The sequence below is a fragment of the Pleurodeles waltl genome, chromosome 11 (genome assembly GCF_031143425.1).
Source record: "Pleurodeles waltl isolate 20211129_DDA chromosome 11, aPleWal1.hap1.20221129, whole genome shotgun sequence".
Classification (NCBI taxonomy): Eukaryota; Metazoa; Chordata; class Amphibia; order Caudata; family Salamandridae; genus Pleurodeles; species Pleurodeles waltl.
The window spans coordinates 212,180,961-212,202,832 of record NC_090450.1 but is presented as its reverse complement, the minus strand read 5'-3'; the positions used below and the strand labels follow the sequence as shown (position 1 = coordinate 212,202,832).

The window sequence follows — 21,872 nt, the reverse complement described above, 5'->3', positions numbered from 1 at the left end:
GGACTGACATAGGAGGGTGCCGTTGTTGGTTCTCCAGATGAACTGACACACACTGGACATGCACCATCAAACAATAACATCACAGCTGAGGACTCTGAGGACCCACTTTCTTTGAATTGCAAGTGGTAGGAATCCAGCGGTAGATGGCTGATGAGGTCTGGTTTGGGATGGCGACCATAGAGGTCACTCTTGAAAGAGTCCCTAGGTGTCTGTGCCCTAAAAAGCGATTGTCAAAGGCTATCACAGAGTCCTACTCTTAGCTCGCAGGGACTGATAAGTTCCTAGCTGACAACACTGGCATCATGCTGCAGAAGGAGCAACACCACCATCCTTCTGCATCTGACACCAGAGAAGTTGTCAGGCAGCTGAGGGCCATTAATACATCCATCCAGTTCCTGGAGGCCAAAATAGACTCCTTCATAACAAGTGCTCTCAATACAAACCTTGTTTCTTTGTTGGCCAACCATCACACCCTGGCCCAGGACTACCATGCTGCCTTACTGGCACTCACAAATGTTGTTTGGAACAATTAAGTCACATCTTCAGTCTCTGATGTGTGTGTGCCTGAGGCTGATAACACCTCTCCGCTGCCTCCCATTCAAACATCATAACTTCCAGGGGAGGCAGGACACACATCAAAGGAGGAAGATGCAGACTTACCCAGTTTCCAATGATCAACACCCTGATAAACATTTGTGATTCCCCCCTGGCTGGTTTTCCTACCTGTCCTTTGCAGGACATCATGTTACCCTCTTTGTAAGCCAGGACAGTACTCTTTGTTTGTGCTTTACTTTATTTTCCACTTGTGCCTTTAAAACCTTTGCAACACCTGATAATGGCAATGTTTTTCTCCTCGCTGATCTCACTTTACACATGTAATGTGTTGTAACATGTGTGAACTAATGTATTTTACACACAATACCTATTTGATTTGACATGTTTTTGTAAAACCTTTTAAGAATAAACCTATTCACATGCTGTAATGTGAGGACAGGAAAATAAATATAACTTTTTGAAAGTGTATTGAGATTTGTACGGTGTTCCTCAAAGTTTTATGAATATATTGTAACTATAACCCCCAATGTTACTTTTGTTAAGCTGAAGAAGATAGAGCACAACTTAATTGCACATGCTGCCTTTGTATTTGCACATATACCAATAATACCCATTGCAATGTTATGACGAGCAATGTGTACCTTATCACTCTCATGTAAGGGTGTTTTAACAAGATGCTTTTTCCCGATAACACACATAGTGAAAAGGTTCTGACAAGAAACACACAATATTATCACCTATAAATGGGATGTGTGAGGCATGTTAGGTCCAACCACTGTAACATATGTCAAAATCAGTGCTGCAATGTAAAGATTACAACATAATTTGCAAATTATAAAACATTACTACTTACAGAAACATAATCAACAATACCAAACTCTGGATGGTTGTACAAATACTAGCCAGATAGCCATGCCCATGCTCCTCATGGATTAGCAATGTACTTGTGCTACAGGCGCATGCACTAGGGTAGCACAAAACTGTAAATGATAGTAACTGAAATGCAAGTGCGCCTTGCCCCTCCCCATGTGCACTGATAAGTGTTGAGTAATTTAACACAGGACAAAATAGATGACTTATGTTACTCTGCCACATAGAGGCCTCACATTGTTGAGTGTGAGTCCATCCACATATCAAATCATTTGTACATACAAGTTTAGTGCGGGTGGAAGACCAGTGAACCTGTATTAATACTATGCCTCCCCATGGCAGGGATAAATGGGAAACATATATAAAAATACATTTGTTGTCGGCCTTGTCAAAGTGAGGAGTATGATGTGGCACACTAAGCAAGATAATAGCAAATCATGGTGGGCATTGTCGAGGCAAATGTCACTTCCTGCACATTTAAAATCCACACAACAATGCAGACCTCCTTGCACAGTGCTACAAGGGTGTTAGCAGTTTAGGTCACAATGCAGACAGGGAGCAGCATTCTGAAAAAAAGTCAAATTAAAGTAGCCTAAACACTCATGAAGCTACAGGAGGGGATTTCCTGTGCTGGGTCACTTTCTGGGCTCCACTTTCAGAGTCAACAGTATCGAAATAGTTTATATAGAACTCAAATCTGAGGAAGGCTTACAGCTGTCCAGAGGCCCCTGACAAAACACCATATACTAACAATGAACTCTACTCACCCAACACAACCATACCAACTGTACACAAATAACATTCATCTAGAGAACAGTACATTTATTAATGGTGAAAAATTACTATCTACAAAAACTAACTAACCCTACGTATCCTACGCTAACTATCGTTAACACTGGCCTATACTAACTTACCTCACTCAACCTATCTTACCCACTATTTGCACTTGACAAGTTGAACATCAACCCACACTCTTAAGACACATAGCTCATTACAATACAAACATTAACCACATTCTAAGCATATACTAACTGGACATAGAAGCCTAAACAAATACATATTTTTTGGTATATTTGTTTTGTTCTTATTCTACACACAAAACATTAACCCCCCACACACTTACAAACCTGCCATACTAAGAACACACTAAAAAAACACTATCTAAAAACTTCTTCATTATCCAAAACGTATCTAAACTAAACCTGTACCTCCACTAAACACTATCACTATGCCTACTAAAAATGTAAAAACGTCAACAATAAAAATAACTGGGAAGGGAATGTTCTGAGGGAGAGTCAGATCTGTGCTGCAATCTGCTCCAGTGTGTCCTGACATGTCGACAATATTTCCTGAATACTTGTCCTCTCTTTTTCAGTGTAAGCCATTCGCCTGTCAATTTGCGCATTTTCACCATTACATAGTTGAAGGTGGAGGGTGCAGCACATCTGGCCCTTTGTTTCCCTGTGACTGCCCTGGTTGACCCACATGAGCGTCCCAGAGTTAGCTGTGTGCTTCCCTGCCGCTGCTTGCCACCCTGAGATTCTTTTGCCACAGGGGTCTTCCGGGCCTGGGCTTCCTTCCTGATCCCCATATTCCACTTGCCTTCCGTTTTCATATCTGGTTCCCATTTTGTGATAGCCACGGGCACTCTTACAGATGTGGACATAGTGTGCTGATTGAAGCTCAAAGCTCTTGGCCATGTCTACTGTCTTGTTATCTAGGGAGTAAATGTAAACACATATTAGTTCAAGTTGCAAATGTTCAGGACATTTACCAAATTTTGTCTGACATTGACATGCAATCACATGTGCCACACCACACCTACACCATATCTTGAGATACACATATGTACAATATGCCTTCAGTACAGTGACATCTCCTAATACCTTAGGTCAAACTGACTCAAGTTTGGTCAGTGTAGGTGTACCATGCATCTATTTAGTCACAAGAAAATAATATGCGTATTGCTCATACCAGTGAGTGATTCACACTCATTCAGATGTGTCAATGGCAAATTATAGACATGGCCCAGATATGTTAACTTTTGGTGTTTGTCTTGCATCATGCAAGGAGTGGGACAAAATGTTAGCAAAACCTACTTGAGAGGTGTTAAGATAAGCTACTCCACCTTATGTAACTTTGCATTTCATAAGTAATGAGTTATGCAAGGGAGCACACATTGCTAACTTGGCTTACTTTGCGTCAAAGAGCCAGCCAGTAGATTTAGGGTGGATGTCTCACTGCTGCAGTTCTTTAGCATTGAACACTTCACCAATTTAGCATCATGTAATAACTTGGAAACAAGACATAATGGATCATGTATACCGGTGTAACAACACCAGGAGAAATTTTAGGTTCTGGCTTTTCTGTACACTCATTCCCCATGTGGTACATTCATCAGCGTACAAACAAAATGCCACATGTCTCTCAGTGTGTGTGTATGTAGCCAGGAGTACTCATCGGCCAGGAATCATGTTGCCTACAATGAAGGCCCCTTGCAACATGGTGCAAGTGTTCCTGCATTAGTGATAGCCAGAAAATAGCACACTACTAGTAAGAAAGCACAGTAATGTGGTGTATCCTGGTTTCACTGAGAATTCCTGCTTTCTAGCTTTTACACAGTACAGCAACTTGGCTTCACACCTTGCATTGTACGAATGTGTCGCAGAAACGCCACATGAGGATATACTGGCCACGAGGCTGGCATTGACATGCCAATCCATGTGATTATTTTAAATTTTAAAATCTGCAGAATATGTTCCAGATGATGGATAATAATGTAAATGTGCCAAATAAATAATGTAAATGTGCCAAATATATAAATATGGGAAATCCCCACAGCCTCACAGTTTCTGAGTTCCAGTGGCCCTGTCTATATTGATACTACATTCACATTATCATGCCTCCTCATCAATGCCAAATGATTCTGTAGAGACAGGCTGTTATGTTGGCACACTGAATGTCATATCTTGCCAGGTGATGAATGCCTCCCCATACACATCACACTGTTACAACTAGCATTCACTACAAACAGACGTCACAGAGCTAATGCTGTGTACGCATTACATTTACTTGTGACATCAGGTTCACTGAAGCATTTCACTTCACCCTGGGTGAAAGGCACATGTCAAACTGCAAGACATTGATTTGGAAATTGCATGTAAATGGTGCTACTACACGCAGTTCAAATTCAAAACTAAGCACTATGACATCCTAATATAATGGCATTGTTACACACATATGTATACGCTGTCAGAACATGGAATGCAGCTAGCTACCTGGTATGACAGATCTGACTGGAGGTAAAAGGTCAGCAATATCTCACATAACATGCCAGAATCATTCTTCAGGCATGTGAGGTTTTAAGTACTGCTGGCCAGCATCATCACAGGCCCCCTTGAACCATGACACAAAGGTTAAACCATTGGCACTAGGTACAAAAAGTTGCCTGCGATGGGAAAGGACAGAAATGCACTGTAAAGGTAAAGATGATGCATTCCTGCTCTTTTACTCTGGTGTGGCACAACAAGCTGATTTGCTGTGCTGTGTGTAATAATAAATGTGAAACTTGGTATATACATACTAGCCTTTCCAAACACTCATACCTTATTCTGTGTGCAGTGTAGATGGCGATATGTAATGAAAATCTAGCCATGGGGCAATTAGTATGACATAGTGTGCAGTATCAGTGTCAGCTGAGTGAATCAAAACAGCAATCCTTCATGTATACCATTACATTGACATGGCAATACATTCATCAGGCAGGTTATTGGTCAATAGTGACCCTCCACTGGGAAAAGGGCTGCCTTCCATTATTTGGCCCACGAGTGCTGACTCCATATGATGGAAATACGATTTTATACTAAGGGTGCTGCTTAGTGTGACCCTTTGATACTCCTCCCACTCGGTGTCACTCTCTTTTGCTTTACTTTTGACAAGGCATCCACATATGCAGCTAAGTTTTGGGTTTTCATTTTAGCATTACTAATACAGTAACATTACCACATGCTGATGGTACATGAATACATACCTATGGGCTCTCCAACCTTCAAACCGAGCAAGTCCACAAAATCAACTTCATGGGCTATCAAATCTGCCCAACTGTGCTTGAGGTGCGAAACAGACTGGTCTTCTCTGAAAACCTGGGCCATGTGCCACCGCACCCTCTCTCATCTGTCCTTTCAATCCTTTGGGGTGTAGCCTTGGCTGACCCTACTCCCAGAAGCCATTATCTGTGACAGGTTTTGCAGCATCAGCCATGTCAAGCCACCAACCTCTCCTGCAGAATAATTTTCTTCTCTACCCTTCCCAGACATGGCCCTATCCCTTCTTAACACCCTAAACAAAAAAATAACTACCCTTAAACACCAAACTAGGCCTAAATTAGAAACCAGCCCCCAAAAAGGACAAATACCCGACAATACAAAGATAAATCAAATTACAGCTTACAACACAAATACACAAAATGTGCACAATATAGAGAAACAAGGGACAGACCAGCCACCGACTACACCACAAACTGCCCAAATCTCCACAAAACTCTCTCCCTACTCCCACAACAACCAGCTCCAACCAACAGACACTGACAAAAAGTGGAAGTAACTTTGACACTTTCAAGTTTGCAGTCTGCCACACCCACTGCATCATTTCCTGAACGTAACAAGTGAGTTGATTTTGTGATGCATTGCTATGGAAATGTGCATTGCATGATGCACTGCACAGTTGCACTTATGCAGCTATGCTAAGGCCCACACAATGGCAGCGATGCACCGATTTTGAGCCACGCAACAGGGGTGATGTGCCAGTTCTGACCCACACAACAGGGGCAATACGCCAGTTCTGAAATGCGCAATAGAGGCAATTTTCTGGTTCCAAACCATGCAACAGTATTGATGCGCTGGTTCCAACCTGTGCAATAGGCAATGCATAGGATCTACTGAAGAAGTGTGGCTTCTGCTGGAGCAAACACCTTAGGCCCACTTCCATGAGTTCAGGGCTGCGATGGCACAACTTGACTGGACAGACGGGCAGATGGCAAAGTCCAGGTGCTGAAGCAGGATGGTTTGAAGTCTTTAATATCCCTGAGAATTCACAAAGGTAAGCCAAGCAGATTGTCCTGGAGTCACTCTGGGTTTAAGGGATGCATGTGCAGACTCTATCACCCAGCCAAGTGAACAGTAGACAGCTGGGCAGCGCAGCAAACCAGGAATCTAGAGCTGATTGCTCCCACAAAAAAAATCAAATTAGTTACCAGGGTACACACCTGGATGTCAGCCACAGTCACATGTGCATTATATGGTTTATGCTGGGCCCTCTGACCCACTCTTTTAGGTTCCCTTTTCAGCCCAATCTCTCTCTCTCTCTTCCTGAGATGTGTCCAGGACCTTTCCTTGTGATGTATCACAGATTCAACACACACTTAGGGAAGCACAGAGACGTTAGCTCTCTTTGAACACAGACTACCAGCCCACACACATTAACCATGTTAACACTGTTCCAAATTTCATCCTATGTGTTGTGTATGTCTGGCACAGGCACATGCATTCTGCACATACTTTTATCATGCACGCACTTCCAGATCAACCTGATGTTGGGCAAGGGTGAGTGAAACACAGAGAAGCATCACTTTAAAAGAGGTGAGTGGGCCAGTGGGCCTCAGTGCAGTGACCAGGAATTGAATGGTGAAGTTCACTACTACTGATCACTACACTTTGTCCATGTTTTCTCTTGTTTACTCCTGGTGAAGGCATTAGCATACAACTACCATGAGAGTAGGTCTTTGGGTGGCCTTCCTGGTCCAATCCATAACACAGGCCTATGTCATAGCACACAACTATATTCCATGTTCCCCTTTGGGAATATACCAGCCTTTGTGATCCACTCAACACTAAGGTTAGGCACTCATGCCAGGGGTGCACAACTTTTACCTCTTTTACATATTCCTACCCAACACAGCCACTCACCATATTTTAAAAAATTGTGTATGTCCACAACCATTTGTGTTTGCATTTTGACATACACCTTTCACACATTACCCATATTTGTCTTCCTAACGTGATGCGATGGCTGGAAAACATCTACCTTGTCTTACTTTTCTGAAAAATGCCATACATTGCTACTTCAGCAGTTTATTATGTTTTGGTACGGGCCTCTGAGCCGCCTTGCATTGCTGTACAAAGCATGGTAAATGTGTATTGTATCATGTGTGGTATTTACATCAATCAACAATGAAAGGGTATTACATGTGTGCTATTTTGTGGATCAACAAACATGTGTGACTGCATTTTTTCAAATGAAGATTTGACATCTACACTTGAGACTAGGACTTTGGCCATGACACGTCTCTCATGATCCGTGATGGTATCTGCTGCAACACACATACCAGCAAAGTGCTGTCACTCTGCATGCTAGTCCATATGTGAAACACACATCAATTGGAAGATTGTCTCAGGGACTGACTTTTTGTAAGATTTGTGATACATCATACACTGAGTGCTACCTTTAACACACTTTGATACAGCAAAACACAGCAAGGCTGTTGACTTGCTGTGTTGATTTGGTCTGAGTTGGGGATACGCCACTATGTTTATCAACAGCTATACAATTATACATGTTGGGCCCTATACCTAGTTGGGAAAAGGTGAGTGTCTGTCTAGGTACATTGACACATACACCACACAATGGATGAGTTCGAAAGAATATTTATTAGGTGAGATATTGAGATAGTTTATGTCATTAATGACGTAATTTCCATTTTACTTTGAAAAGTAATTTTCAACAATTTTGGTCCGTCTCAGCCGACCTGCCGTTGTGTTGACAATCTCTCCCTCAGAGTCTTCTTCCTCTTCATTCTCATGTGGCATTGCCCCTTCATCGTCCCATGGGGCACTGGTTCTTAAAAATATAGTATGCAAAATTGCACAAACCAATGTTATTTTGCTCACCATGGCAGGTGAATAGAGCAGTCTGCCACCTGACTTGTTGAGGCACTTAAAGCAGAACTTTAGTACCCCAAACATGCGCTCACTGCGGGTTTTGGACAGAACTGCCTAGTATTTCTTCTGCCCTTCAGTCAGTGGATTAGTGAACAGGGTCTTCAGGCATGGCTGCAAACCATATCCCCGGTCACCTGAAAACAGACATCACAAAACAATGATAGTTTTCTTTATGCCTTCAAAATAACTACCTATGTGCCATTTGTATGCAGGCATTTTGAAACACATTTAATTTTAATTGACACCGATATGTTTTAGTTATTGTTGAACATTGCTTTACACATGCTTGTTGCTAAGTTAACTGCCAAAGATTGGCAAGATAAGAAATGTGTCTATTTGTATCTGCTAAATGTAAATTGAGGTGTAGGTGTGTACAATTTCTCCAACTTTAGATGAGTCTCTTGCCGCCATATTGAGATCTAGGAGTTGGAATAGTGAAAGTAAGTTTGACACTCACAAATAAAGTTGACATATTTTCAACTATGATGTGCTAGGTTGCAAAATGGTATGCCACAGCTTTACGTAGTTAGTTATGAATTTGCATGTCCGGTAGCTTATAAAAAGCTTCCATTGACATAGATATTTCAGTTTGGAATAACCATCCTTCAGGTATTATTTTCACCATGGCAAGATGTCTGGAAGAACTTAGACTAACAAATAGGAATAGAAATGGTCCCTTTTCTGTATGAGACCTAATTATGTTTGAAAGACTGACTTGATCCAACAGACCAGTAAGGTAAAGCTTCTGTTCTGTCAGAAAATGTATGTATGTGAAATGTCAATGTGGATGAATCAGTACTTATAGGCCTTGATTCTTACACCATTTCTTGATCGTAATTGTGTAGATATGTTTGTGGTAATTGCATTGTAATACTTTTCCTTCATCACTATGTGACCTAGGTTTGTTCCTAGTGTGTGACTTCTGTATTGACCTATGTAATCAATGTGCAACCATTACTTTGATTAAGGGAGATGCAGCAAATGTAGTTAACTTGCAGCATGTATGTAATCATCTATTACATTGATGAAGAATGTCAACGTGCCTTATGAATGTGTATTTTATGACTGAATGCTGTATGGCTGGTGTATACCCACCATTTGCACTTTTAGGCTGCATGTGCCTAGAGTAGATATTTGTTACATTATTTGAGCCATCACTTTCAGTGCATGACAGCCATTGATATTTGAAGACCTTTCAGGTTTGTAGTCCTTAGAAATTTATCAGCCAACAGATACACTGCCAGGTGTGAAACAGATACTGTAGATGTGAAGATTTTGCCTACAATATTTTGAATCAAGAGAATTCACATATATTAGCACCTTTATACACCATTGCACACAGCTTGTGGGGCACATGGTTTGTCATTTGCTTTCAATGCAATTATACTACTTATGGTTCTGTCAGCTCACACAGTATGACAAGTCACAACACCTAGCACTATGTATATTTGTATTCTTCCATTTCATAATCTGTGAGGTAATCGCACATGGGGGCATCATTGGCTACATGTTTGAGTGAAATACTACCACTAGGTGCACATCACACATGATCCAAACACAGAGGAGCATATTTAGGCACTCATTTCAAAATAGGCTTAGTATTGGTAGTTCTACTTCCCTTACCAATGAGTAGGCCATTACTGTAACAGCAATTCTTGAACCGCTCATTGATGAGACTGTGGCAGAAAATGTAGACCTCAAAGGCACTTCCAGGGTATTTAGCTAGAATATTTATGAAGAATGCCTGACGTTCCACTATTGCCTTGACATTTATTGAATAATTCTGTGTCCGGTTCCTGTTTAGGTGTGTAGTGGCTGCAGGGTGCACACATTGCACATGTACAATCTATGGCAACAAGCACATGGGGGAATCCTGTAATGTTGTGGAACCCTTGCTTGGTACCCTATTCCTGTTGAGTAGTTTTGGGGAAGAGTAGGTACTTTGTGGTCAACTTAATTATGGCATCCAACACAAATGGGAGAAAGGCAGATAATACTCGCTGGGATAGGTTTGCCAATCTTGCTGCTGCAGTTTGAAATTATCCAGAGGCCAAGATGTTTAGTACAGACATCAATTTGAAGTGTGCTGGAATGTTATGGCCCTTGTAGTTGCTGTCTGGAGACTTGGCCCTGTCTTCACCAGCAAGTCCATGACGGAATCCCTCTTCAACCTGTAAAACAACAGGACCTCCTCCTTCCAGAGGTCAATCAGGGATATGCGTTGGCAGAAAATACGTTCCTCCCTCCTTACATGGTGGTCTCCTAGCTACTCCTAGTTGCTGTATGATGACATCCATGGTGTAGCTGAGTTTACAAAAATGTTCTGTGATGTTGAGGAGTTTATACTGCTGGTACTGCGTTATTTTCTATCGTTGGTTTGCCAACGTGCTGCAATTCTGATGCATTTCTAGCTTTGTGTTAGACTACCTCCGTGATGCGTGGTCCAGTGCTAACTCCTTAAATACCACTGTGTTACAGCTGTGTTGGAATTTGTGGGGAACGCCTTCACTGCACCGGGATTCAGAACAGCTTTTGCCTCATGCAACTCTTAAAAAATTACACATTTTTGCAGATGTGTCATTTTAAAAATATGACTTACTTCTTGCACCGGCCTTGCGTTAAACTACGTAACTCAAGGCCAGTGCAAGCCACTCATAAATATACCCCTGATTGTTTTCCGTAAATATTGTATGCAAAACTGTTTAACAATAAATCTTGATGAAACCAAAACATTAGTTTTCGCCCCAAAAGCATTAGTTCCAAGGGGGACTTAAAATTTAAGGAAGTATCTGCACCAAAATACTTGAGGGATATTTTGTGATCAAAACTTAAAATGGACTGGGATGAAAACCAATGCAAAGTTCGATTTCTTTCTTCAATAGTAAGGTTACGTGAATTTATTAAAGACTTTAGGGCCAGATGTACTAATGCATTTCCTTGTCTTAAACCCTGTGATTCAGTAAATCGCAGGATTTTTGACAACAAATATGCTTTTCAAATGTACTAAAAGTTGCTTCGGAAATTATAAGGAACCATTATTTGGAAGGGGCGTATTTAGAATGCCCATTCCAAATTGTGATTCCTCCTGGAATGCTTTCATACTGTGTGACTGATATGCAGCCACGAAACATTAATGTTTTAATGTTTTACCAACACCTCAGATGGGAAGAAGTGCTCAGGGGACTCCTTCAGTTTCATGAATGGTCCAAAAACATTATTTAAGGGTAGGCAGTGATTTCTGGTTTAGGTACGCTTGGGTCGAAGATAACAAATTTCCATATAAAGCAAAAATACCAAGTTATGTTTTGCACCAAGACATTGTCATATTTTGAATAAGGCTTAACTCCTATTATTCAAGTCCAACTGCTGCTAATAAATTAGAGCTTTGTATGATCTTGGGCTGGTATTCTGTAGGAGGAAAATGTACAAATCTTCATATTTTATTAGACTGCATTTTTAAAACCTGTTAATATCACTCAAACTGCGAAAACATTTTCAACAGAAATACGTTTTTTAGATGTGATTTGTGCAGTAGGCAATTTTTTAAAGGTCGTGAGCAATTGGAAATGTGTATTTTAGCTCTATTTGAAGGTTGTTTTTTATATTATTCTTAGATAGTCGTATTGTTTTATGCTCCAATGTATATTTTGTTTAACCAAATATAGTCTCAATAAAGAATTCAATATATAAAAAGATTTGGCAAGTACTATTGAATCTAGGAAAAAATCATGAAGACTCTAGAATACTTTAAAAAACAAATATTACTCACATGTTGATATTATTGAAAGCAGTGGGGAAAAGAAGAACCTTAATAACACCAAGTCAGTCAAATCGAATTGTAGATACCAAAGAAGAAAGAAACACATTTATGAACAGTATAATTTTCATCATGTGCACTTCAGAGATGCAATGTGTGAAGCTCGATACATATTTCTGAAGCACCTGGAACTCTTCAACAGTTTGGTGAAGTAATGGAAATGCAACATTTTGGCGAAGAAAATGGAAATTTTGTTTCAAAATGGAAAGGGAGAGTGATTTGAGAAGCAGCTATTGAACTAAGAGCTTCTGAGTATCACTCAAGTATGGGTCATGTAGGTTGTTTTCAGAACATCAGAGAGTCAGTTAGTTTAGAGGGTGTTAGTTATTATGGTCAGAACCTTATACACAATCACAATGCACCAGTCATGGAACATAAGATCATCATGGTGCAAGTGATACAAGGGAATGTATATTCCATCTAGTTGATACTGATAATGTGGCTCAACCTGCGAAGTTTTTCGATGGAAATGTCAGTGATTTAAATAATCTGAGAAAGGAATGGGAAGTTTTAGAATTTTGGAAAGATATAAAATAAATATATCTCTATTGCACGAAAAATAATTGGTTAAAGACAAAGAGAATACATTTTCTAATGAATGGAGCGCACAGTTTTATTTTTCTTCTTACTTTACCTGCTCCCATTGGAGTAACCGTCATAATGAAGACACATTCTCTATGAGACTAAGCGCCTCTTTGCACCACATTAGCATCATTTTTTACGCTAATATTGCTCAACAATACAAGGCATAATGTATGTATTGAATTGCTTCCCCATCCACCCCCATCCCCCCAACCCCCCCAGTGACATCTGATGACATGAGCACGCGATTGCGTGCAGACCTCATCAGAGGTCACCTCCCATCGCCCTGGAAGGAAGGATGCTTCCAGCGCAATGCGGAAGAGAAATTCTCAGCATTTCTCTTACGCTCGGGAGGAGTGGGCTGGCATGAAAGGAAAGGCCTTTCCATTCTTTCATGTCTCTGCAAGCATTCCATGAGATCGGGCAGCAGAAATGCCCACTAGACAAAAGGTATTTCATTTTTTTTTTATACTTACTCATAAGGGTAGCGGGGGGGGTTAGAAACCTCTAGACACCAGGGAGATCTTTTTTTTAATTTACTTTATGTTTTTATGTATGGGGAGCGACCCCTTAGGCAAGGGTCGCTCCTCTGGGGGGCACATTGTATTTAGGCCATTTCTGCCCCCCTGGAGGCAGATCGGCCAATTTTTATTAGGCAAATCTACCCCAAGAGGGGAAGAAACCACTAGGCACCAGGGATTTTTCTTATGCCAATTTAACGCAAGGGGAACAACCCCTTAGGCAAGGGTCGGAATTTTCGTCGGGGTTGGAATTTATTTTAGGCCATTTCTGCTCCTTCTGGGGGAAGATTGGCCTATTTCTATTAGAAAGCACTTAGGCACCAGGGATTGGTGTGTGTGTGTTTTGTTTGGGGGGGCAGCCCCTTGGGCAAGGGTCATTCCCCATGGGGGCACATTACATCGGCCTATTTTTGGAAGGCCCGTCTGCCTTCAAGGGGGGCAGAAAGCTCACCAGAGACCAGGGAAGATTTTTTTTTCAAAATAAGAGAGTGGGGCTATGGCCATACCCCCTCCCCAAATAAATGGGGCCAAAGTTATTCTGCCCACCAGTGGGCAGATGGGGCAGTTACCCCCAATCCACACCCCAGAGGGGCAGAAAGTCTACTAGATGCCAGGGAATAAAAATAAAATAAAAAAATAGGGTGGTGGTGGCTATCAACCAGTATGGGCCTGGTTATGGCCAGACCCCAAATGAAGGGGCAAACAGTCTTTCAGCTCTCCCCTCGCACACTAAAACATCTTATACCACAACAAGCAAGAGGACATTTGATTATTTTGGGTTTTGGTTTTACATTTGGGTCATGAGAGCTTGGTTAACTATCAAAATCGTTCCACTTGGAATGGTGAGGGGTGCACTTTTGGGACTTTGGGATGCTGCTATGTAGAAAAATCCACAAGACCTAGACACATCTGAAAATTAAACATCTGGGTGTTTCCAGGGTGGTATGCTTCACAACTTTGCTGGAAATCACAAATTGTTCCTACGTTTTTGTGATGGAACCTTTCGGAATCTGCAGGAATCCACAAAATTCCTACCACCCAGCACTGTCTCATCTATACCGATAAAAATTCTGCTGCACTTGTCAGCCTAAAAATGTTTTTTTTCAAACTGTACTTTTGAACCTGCTTTGGTTCCCCCTCAATTTCGACATGTTTTTGGCTCTTGCCTATCACAGGCACTTGGCCCACCTACACAAGTGAGGTACCATTTTTACCAGGAGACTGAGGGGAACGTTGGGTGGTAGGAAATTTGTCCCGGTGAAGTTATCCCACACAGAAATGTTGGAAAAATTTGATTTTGTTTAGCTAAATTTGAGGTTTGCTGAGGATTCTGGGTAAGAACACATTGGGGATCCACACAAGTCACACCTCCCTGGACTCCCTTGGATGTCTAGTTTTCAGAAATGTCTGTGTTTGGTAAGCCTCCCAGATGGCTGCTGAGCCCAGGACGAAAAACGCAGATGCCTCCCCCGCAGAAAACAGGTAGTTTTGTGTTTGATAATTTTGATGTGTCCAGATAGTATTTTGGGGCATTTCCTTTCACAGGCATTAGGCCTGCCCACACAAGTGAGGTACCATTTTTATCAGGAGACGTCAGGGAATGCTGGGTGGAAGGAAATTTGTGGCTCCTCTCAGATTCTAGAACTTTCTGTCACCAAAAGGAGAGGAAAAAGTGTTTTTTTGGCCAAGTTTTGAGGTTTGCAAAGGATTCTGGGTAACAGAACCTGGTGAGAGCCCCACAAGTCACCCCATCTTGGATTCCCCTAGGTGTCTAGTTTAAAATGCACTGGTTTGGTATGTTTCCCCAGGTGCCAGCTGAGCTAGAGGCCAAAATCTACAGCTAGGCACTTTGCAAAAAACACGTCAGATTTCAATGTAAAAATGTGATGTGTCCATGTTGCATTTCCTGTCCCAAGCATTAGGCCTACCCACATAAGTGACATACCATTTGTATCGGGAGGCTTGGGGGAACACAGAATAGCAAACCAAGTGCTATTGCCCCTTGTCTTTCTCCACATTTCTTCCTTCCAAATGTAGAACAGTGTGTAAAAAAAGAGGTCTATTTGAGAAATACCCTGTAATTAACATGCTAGCATGGGCACCCTGGAATTCAGAGATGTGCAAATAAGCACTGCTTCTCAACACCTTATCTTGTGCCCATTTTGGAAATGCAAAGGTTTTCTAGATACTTATTTTTCACTCTTTATATTTCAGCAAATTAATTGCTGCATACCCAGTATAGAATGAAAACCCATTGCAAGGTGCAAATCATTTATTGGCTCAGGGTACCTAGGGTTCTTGATGAACCTACAAGCCCTATATATCCGCACAACCAGAAGAGTCCAGCGGATGTAATGATATATTGCTTTCAAAAATCTGACATCACAGGGAAAAGCTACAGAGTAAAACGTGGAGAAAATGGCTGTTTTTTTACCTCAATTTCAATTTTTTGATGATTTCAGCTGTATTTTGCTGTAGGAAACCGTTGTAGGATCTACACAAATTACCCCTTGCTCAATTTAGAATGTTATCTTCTTTTCCAAAATGTTTAGCTCTCTGGGATCCAGCATTGGTTTCACACACATTTCTGCCACTAACTGGAAGGAGATATGTCCCAGTAAAATGCCAAAATGGTGTTGAAAAATTGGGTTTTCTGATTCAAGTCTGCCTGTTCCTGAAAGCTGGGAGGATTGTGATTTTAGCACCGCAAACCCTTTGTTGATGCCATTTTCAGGGAATAAGACCACAAGCCTTCTTCTGCAGCCCTTTTTTCCCATTTTTGAGAAAAAAAATTAAATTTCCACTGTATTTTTGCCAACTTCTTGTTCTCCTTCGGGGGAACCCACAAAGTCTGGGTACCTCTAGAATCTCTGGGATGTTGGGAAAAAAGGATGCAAATTTGGCATGGGTAGCTTATGTGGACAAAATGTTATGAGGGCCTAAGCGCAAACTGCCCTAAACAGCCAAAAAAAGGCTTGGCACCTGAGGGGGAAAAGGCGTGGCAGCGAAGGGGTTAAAAGGAAGCTGCTTGTTTACAATGAGCCTCAATGGGCTTTGCAGGATTAGCGTCAACATTTTTTAGACTAATCCTGGAAAGCTCTGAACTAGCGTCATAAATTCTGACATTAGTTCCCTAACTACCACCATGATGCACCATATCTTAGATACGGCACACACATGGTGGCGTTAGGGGGGCACTAGGGGGTGCAAGAAAACTGGTGCTGCACTGAGTGCAGCGCCACTTTTCTTAATTCAGGCCCTAAATGTTATAAAAGATATAAATGGCCAATATCTATTATTACATGGCATATGGGATAGGAAACATCTAACATGTATTTATTCTTTCAGGACAGTCAAATGTATTGATAATAATCAATGTTCCCTTTTATTTGATGCAGGGGCTCAACCATGCACTCAACAATAAAGTGGACAGATAGGGTAGCTAGAAGTGTATCTATTGCAATCCTAATGATCAAAACAATAATAGACAGGTGCAAATTGGTAGGCATTCGAAGAATGAATGAAGCTAGAAAATTTACACACCACTCTATGATACATCCCACCACTGTATAGTATCTTAGGTGGAGTTAGATTTCTGGCTAGGCACACTGAGCGTAAGCAGTTTGACACACCTACCAATTTAAAGGCAAAATGTATTACTTGGAGACTCAATCTAATATTCTGCTAGATTTGGCATTTAGGAACGAAAGGAGAACATCAGTAGAGGACTATTTTAAAAACATTGGGGACTGTGGAATCATTCAATTATTTGGGAAGCTTCTAAAGTAGTCATTCAGGATACTGTATATTCAAGGCTTACGGTATATTGAGATCCATTCAAAGTATATTGAGCAAACTAGAAAAATTCCACTAAAGTACAGAGCGGAAATATAGCATATAGTACAGAAAAAAGAGTTATAGGTGATCTCCAATTACTCTCCAAACTACATTATATTATCAGAATATGAAAGAAGCAGATAGAAAAATGAATTATATGGCCAAGGCTAACACAGCATGCACATCTGGTGAGGGTGAGATATTAAGCAGACCACTGGCTAATATATTCAAACCTTAGGGTGCTGCATACACTATCACTAGGGTAGATATTGAAACGGGCTAAGCTTTGCATGATGCGGAGGAAACATTTGTGAAATATTTTAACCTTAACATTAGGATTTACAAACCTCAGAATAAGTTATATACCAAGGCTCTAATGATTTTCTTGAAAGGGTCATTCTTGCTTTGCTAGAAAATATAGATGGAGAAATTCTAAATACCACCTTCGTGAAGATTAAAGATGGTCTGAAATCAATGGCAAGTGGTAAAGCAACAGGTAGAGATAGCTTGCCAAAAATGGTTTTACAAAGGATACATTAATATTCTCATACCATACTTGCTCCAAAAGTTTGGGGAAGAGAACGATAGCATCAGTGCTGAGAGAGACAAAATTATCACATTGCTAAAACTTAATTAAACCCTACACTTCTTAGAATCATTTCAACCTCTATCTTTAAGAAAACACAGATAATAACACATTTAGCAAGATTGTTGCTAATGAGTCGATTCTGGAACTGCCAAGCAGGTACTGCCAGATCAGTCCAGATTCATACCAGGAAGATTGACAGAAAAGCACATTTGTACTTTGTTTTCTATGATGTATCAGATCAATCGAGATGTCAAAGCTGCTGACATTTCGCTAGACAAGGCTAATGTGTTGGTTTCTATAGAGTTGTTCTTTCTGTTCCCCTTACTGAACATAATTTATTTGAGAGGTCCGTTGATATTGTGCTTTAAACTACTGTACTCAGACTCTAAATAACTTTGACACAACTTCACAAATCCACACATAACTTGCGAAAACAAACATTTCATCCACCTCAATCCCTTCAGGGAAAGTTTCACTCTGATCTGTCAAGCAGAGGCCAAGTAAGAGAGAGGGGCTCCCATAAGTGCAACTGCCCATGTTTATTCCAGTTAGAAACACTGCTCTCTGTGATACTGAAACAAACGGCTCAAAAGAATTACACCCCATTTGGTGAAAAAAAAACTTTACTCAGTAAGTGTGTTTTTGTAAGCTTAGTTTAAATTAGTTCAGCTGTTTTTTGAAAGCTTAGGCCCTCATTATGAGATTGGTGGCAAATGCCGCCTACTGCCACGGCAACGGCCGCCAACATACCGTCGCGTGGCTACTGACCACCTATGCCATTATGACCGTGTCTGGAATTCTGCCAGAAGGCTGGCAGAATTCCGGGGACGGTCATGGCGGCGGACGGCGGTAAGGTGGCGCTGCTGCCAGCAGCAGTGTCACGACAGCAAAACACCGCCTACCGTATTATCTTCCATGATACGGCCTGGTGATGTTTTGCTGGCGGACACTGCTGCTGGCAGCAGCGCTGCGTCCTGTCTCCTGCCGGAGGACCCCCTGCAAGCAGGTAAGTCTGGTTCTCTGACAGGAGAAGGGGGTGTTGTGTGAGTGTGTGGGGTTGTGTCTGATTGTGTTTGATGCGTGTGTGCATGAGTGTGTGTATGTGTGTGGGTGTGTACATGCATGTTGTGTTGAGTGCTTGCATGTGTGCCTGGATGTATGTTTGTGAGTTTTGCAGTTAGTGTGTATGTATCTATGCATACGTGGGTGAATGTGTGTATGCATGTGTGTATGGGTGTGTATGTATGTGTGTATATGTGGGGAGGGGATGAGGAGTAGGAGGAGAGGGAGGGTGGGGGAGGACTCTAACGAGGGGAAAGGGGCGGGGGAGACCCCTATCAGTGCTAGGGAAGGGGTCAAAATGCCATGGGCAGCCTAGTGACAGTCAGTGTGTTGACTTGGCGTATGGCTTTGGCCAAACCGCCAATGTCATAATAGTGGAGGTAGGTACCACCAGCCTGTTGGCGCTAATACCTCCACCATAGCACCGACCGCCGGGGTCGTAATGACCCCATTAGTGTTTAAAGAGGAGCTCTGGGTGGGCATGAAGCCCACTTTTTCTAAGTAACCCTTAGAAAAAGTTAAAGATAGCTAGACAGTTAGTCATGCAGTACTCCCACAGTACAGTACTCTGGGAGTACCTTGGCACCAAGATGAAAAAAATACTCAGACAGGATTGGTGAGTGGACCTTTTACTCCTATTAGCCATTTTGGTACCAAGAGAGTTAAACCTGGCAGTGGTACCAAAAAGATCAGATTGGCTGGTTGCAACATCAAAGGAAAAGGCACCTTTACAGAACAAAAATATAAAAAAATATAAGGGGGGGTGAGTACACTCTCACACCCAGTCCTGTGTGGGGAGTGGACATAGGACCCCCCCTAGTATAGAAACATACTAAAAAGTACTGTAATACTCCCCTTGGATTTATGGCAGGCCTCTATGAGATACTGTGGTACTCCCGCTGTACTGCCACTGCTGCTGGGGTATCGCAAGAAAGGTCCTGCAGCCAATCGCAGCTGGGCATGGCTGTGGTGAGTGATCCCTGGTAGGTTGGGCACAAACCCTGGAAGCAGGCCAGGCCCTGCATTTAACCCTTACTTTGGCTGCGTGCAGTTGGGGTTTGTTGCCCTGTGGTGGGTTAGGCTGCCTGGTTGCAGGCCAGACCCTGCGGCCAACCAGTGCTTCACACGGAAATTCACCAATTATAGTTCAACGAACTAACTATAATTAGTACCCCTTTTCAAGCACTGCTTATGATCTCACATAGTACATCACTCATGACATGGTGAATGAAATGTGATGACATCACTAATGGCATCATCCAATGATTGTGCTAGATGCCTTATGGTTTGCAAGTAACTTAACCAGCCATGCTCAATGTTCGATAAGCAAACAATCCATAATTGAAGTCCTGACCATGGTGCCACAGTCCCGCAGACGCTTCCCTCACTGTGGTTGAGCCCCGCAAGCCAGGTCCCATGTAAGATTGCATGAACACAATGGAAGTATGATGGAAAGGATGCTTTTTTGGGATGGTCTGCATTAGTACTGAAGAAACAGACATATGGGACTCATTGGGTTCCACAGTAATGTGTACTGGTACCACAGATCTTTTGACAAAATGTATCTTTTTCTTAAGGGGTAACTTTGGGACACCTCCACATGGAACTTGAGGTGAGGGTGTGCTTACCGTTTCCCCTCATGTGCTTATGTGTCCCCTACACTTTTTTTAGGACTCTGAGGCAGAGTCCCTGAGTTATATAATGGCGGCCACAGTATTTTCTCCCAGAGTTGTGGCCAGCCATCAGGTCCTTACAGTATCACAGAACTGTAGAGCAGAAATGGCAGTCACAACTTTTTCTCCCAATCTTGCATCGCGCAAATCAGATCCTTACTATACCATGGATCCTCTACTGCTTAATGGGCCAGATAAGTCTGTTTCTGAATGTTATCCTCTTCATACCCAACATTAAAACCCATTTGAAATGCTAAATTCTTGAAAACTATAGAACAAAAATACATTAAACTGACAAATACACGATAATTGAGTAAAGTATCAACTTTGCGCCATGTTCGGTGTATTTCCTTTCAATTACACCAAACCTTTCTGTATTGTTGATCAATTGTTCTTACGGGAAATACAATGGGAAATGTATATGTGCCAAAGGGATTGGGTGCAAGTACAGGCCAGGCACTGCAGCCATCTCCTGCTGCACATGGCCCAAACTGCGCACTGCACAGGTTGCTCAGTAAATGGGACTTGGTGGCAAATTGCTTAACCATTTGTATTTTGCAGTGAATACATGTTCACCGAAAAACCATATGTTAAAGTGATACCATAGTTAGGTATGAAGAAAATACTTTTATTTCATGTTTTACAAACCCCTACAATTCACTGAAAAAAAACAAAGAAAAGGGGTATGTTATAGTTAGATGGAAATGGCAGTAATAGAGTGATGTTTTAAACTTGACAAACCACTGAAATTTACCAGGTATAGTTCAGCAAGCTAACTATAACTTTCTCCCCTGCCAATCACATCTCTTTATTTTCCTGCAAGAGTCCCTCAAGAGTCCAGCATTGCTAGGTATTTCTATTTTTAACCTTAATTCCCCCAAATCGGCTAAATATATTTATATAGTTACACCAAATCCCAAGATCACGCTTTCTAGATTAAGATCTTGCTGTTTGCCATATTTGGTGTTCATTTTTTTGGCCATTTTCTATGTATCCTTGCTAAAAATCCACATGAAAATTGCATGGGGAAATTGCATTTTGGGACCCTCTTTTTTCTCAGCCCCCACTTCACAGGTCTCCCCAAAACTTTGGAAGAAGGAACTGAGTTAGAATGGAAAGTTTTTTATGAAAATTAGTCAAAAGCCACAATAGCAAAACAAAAAAAGTGTATGTATATATAATGTGGACCATCGATTTTTTACTATCTTTTTGTCCTCGTGACCATCTGAGCACCTATTTAAACTTAAATTTCTCGAAAATGGGTGAATAGATTTACACCAAACAAAAAAAAAGCATACTTTCTGAGTAGAGAGTTAGCGTTTGGCCAAATTTGGTGTAATTCCATTCAGACACATTTTTCTGTATAACTTC

At 41.5% G+C, this 21,872-nt stretch overlaps 1 protein-coding gene across 1 annotated transcript in view; it reads right to left on the bottom strand.

Moving 5' to 3' along the window:
* The window catches only part of LOC138266596 (neuropeptide FF receptor 1-like), a 590,764-nt gene that overhangs the window by 264,183 nt on the left and 304,709 nt on the right, over positions 1–21,872 (bottom strand). The window lies entirely within an intron of this gene.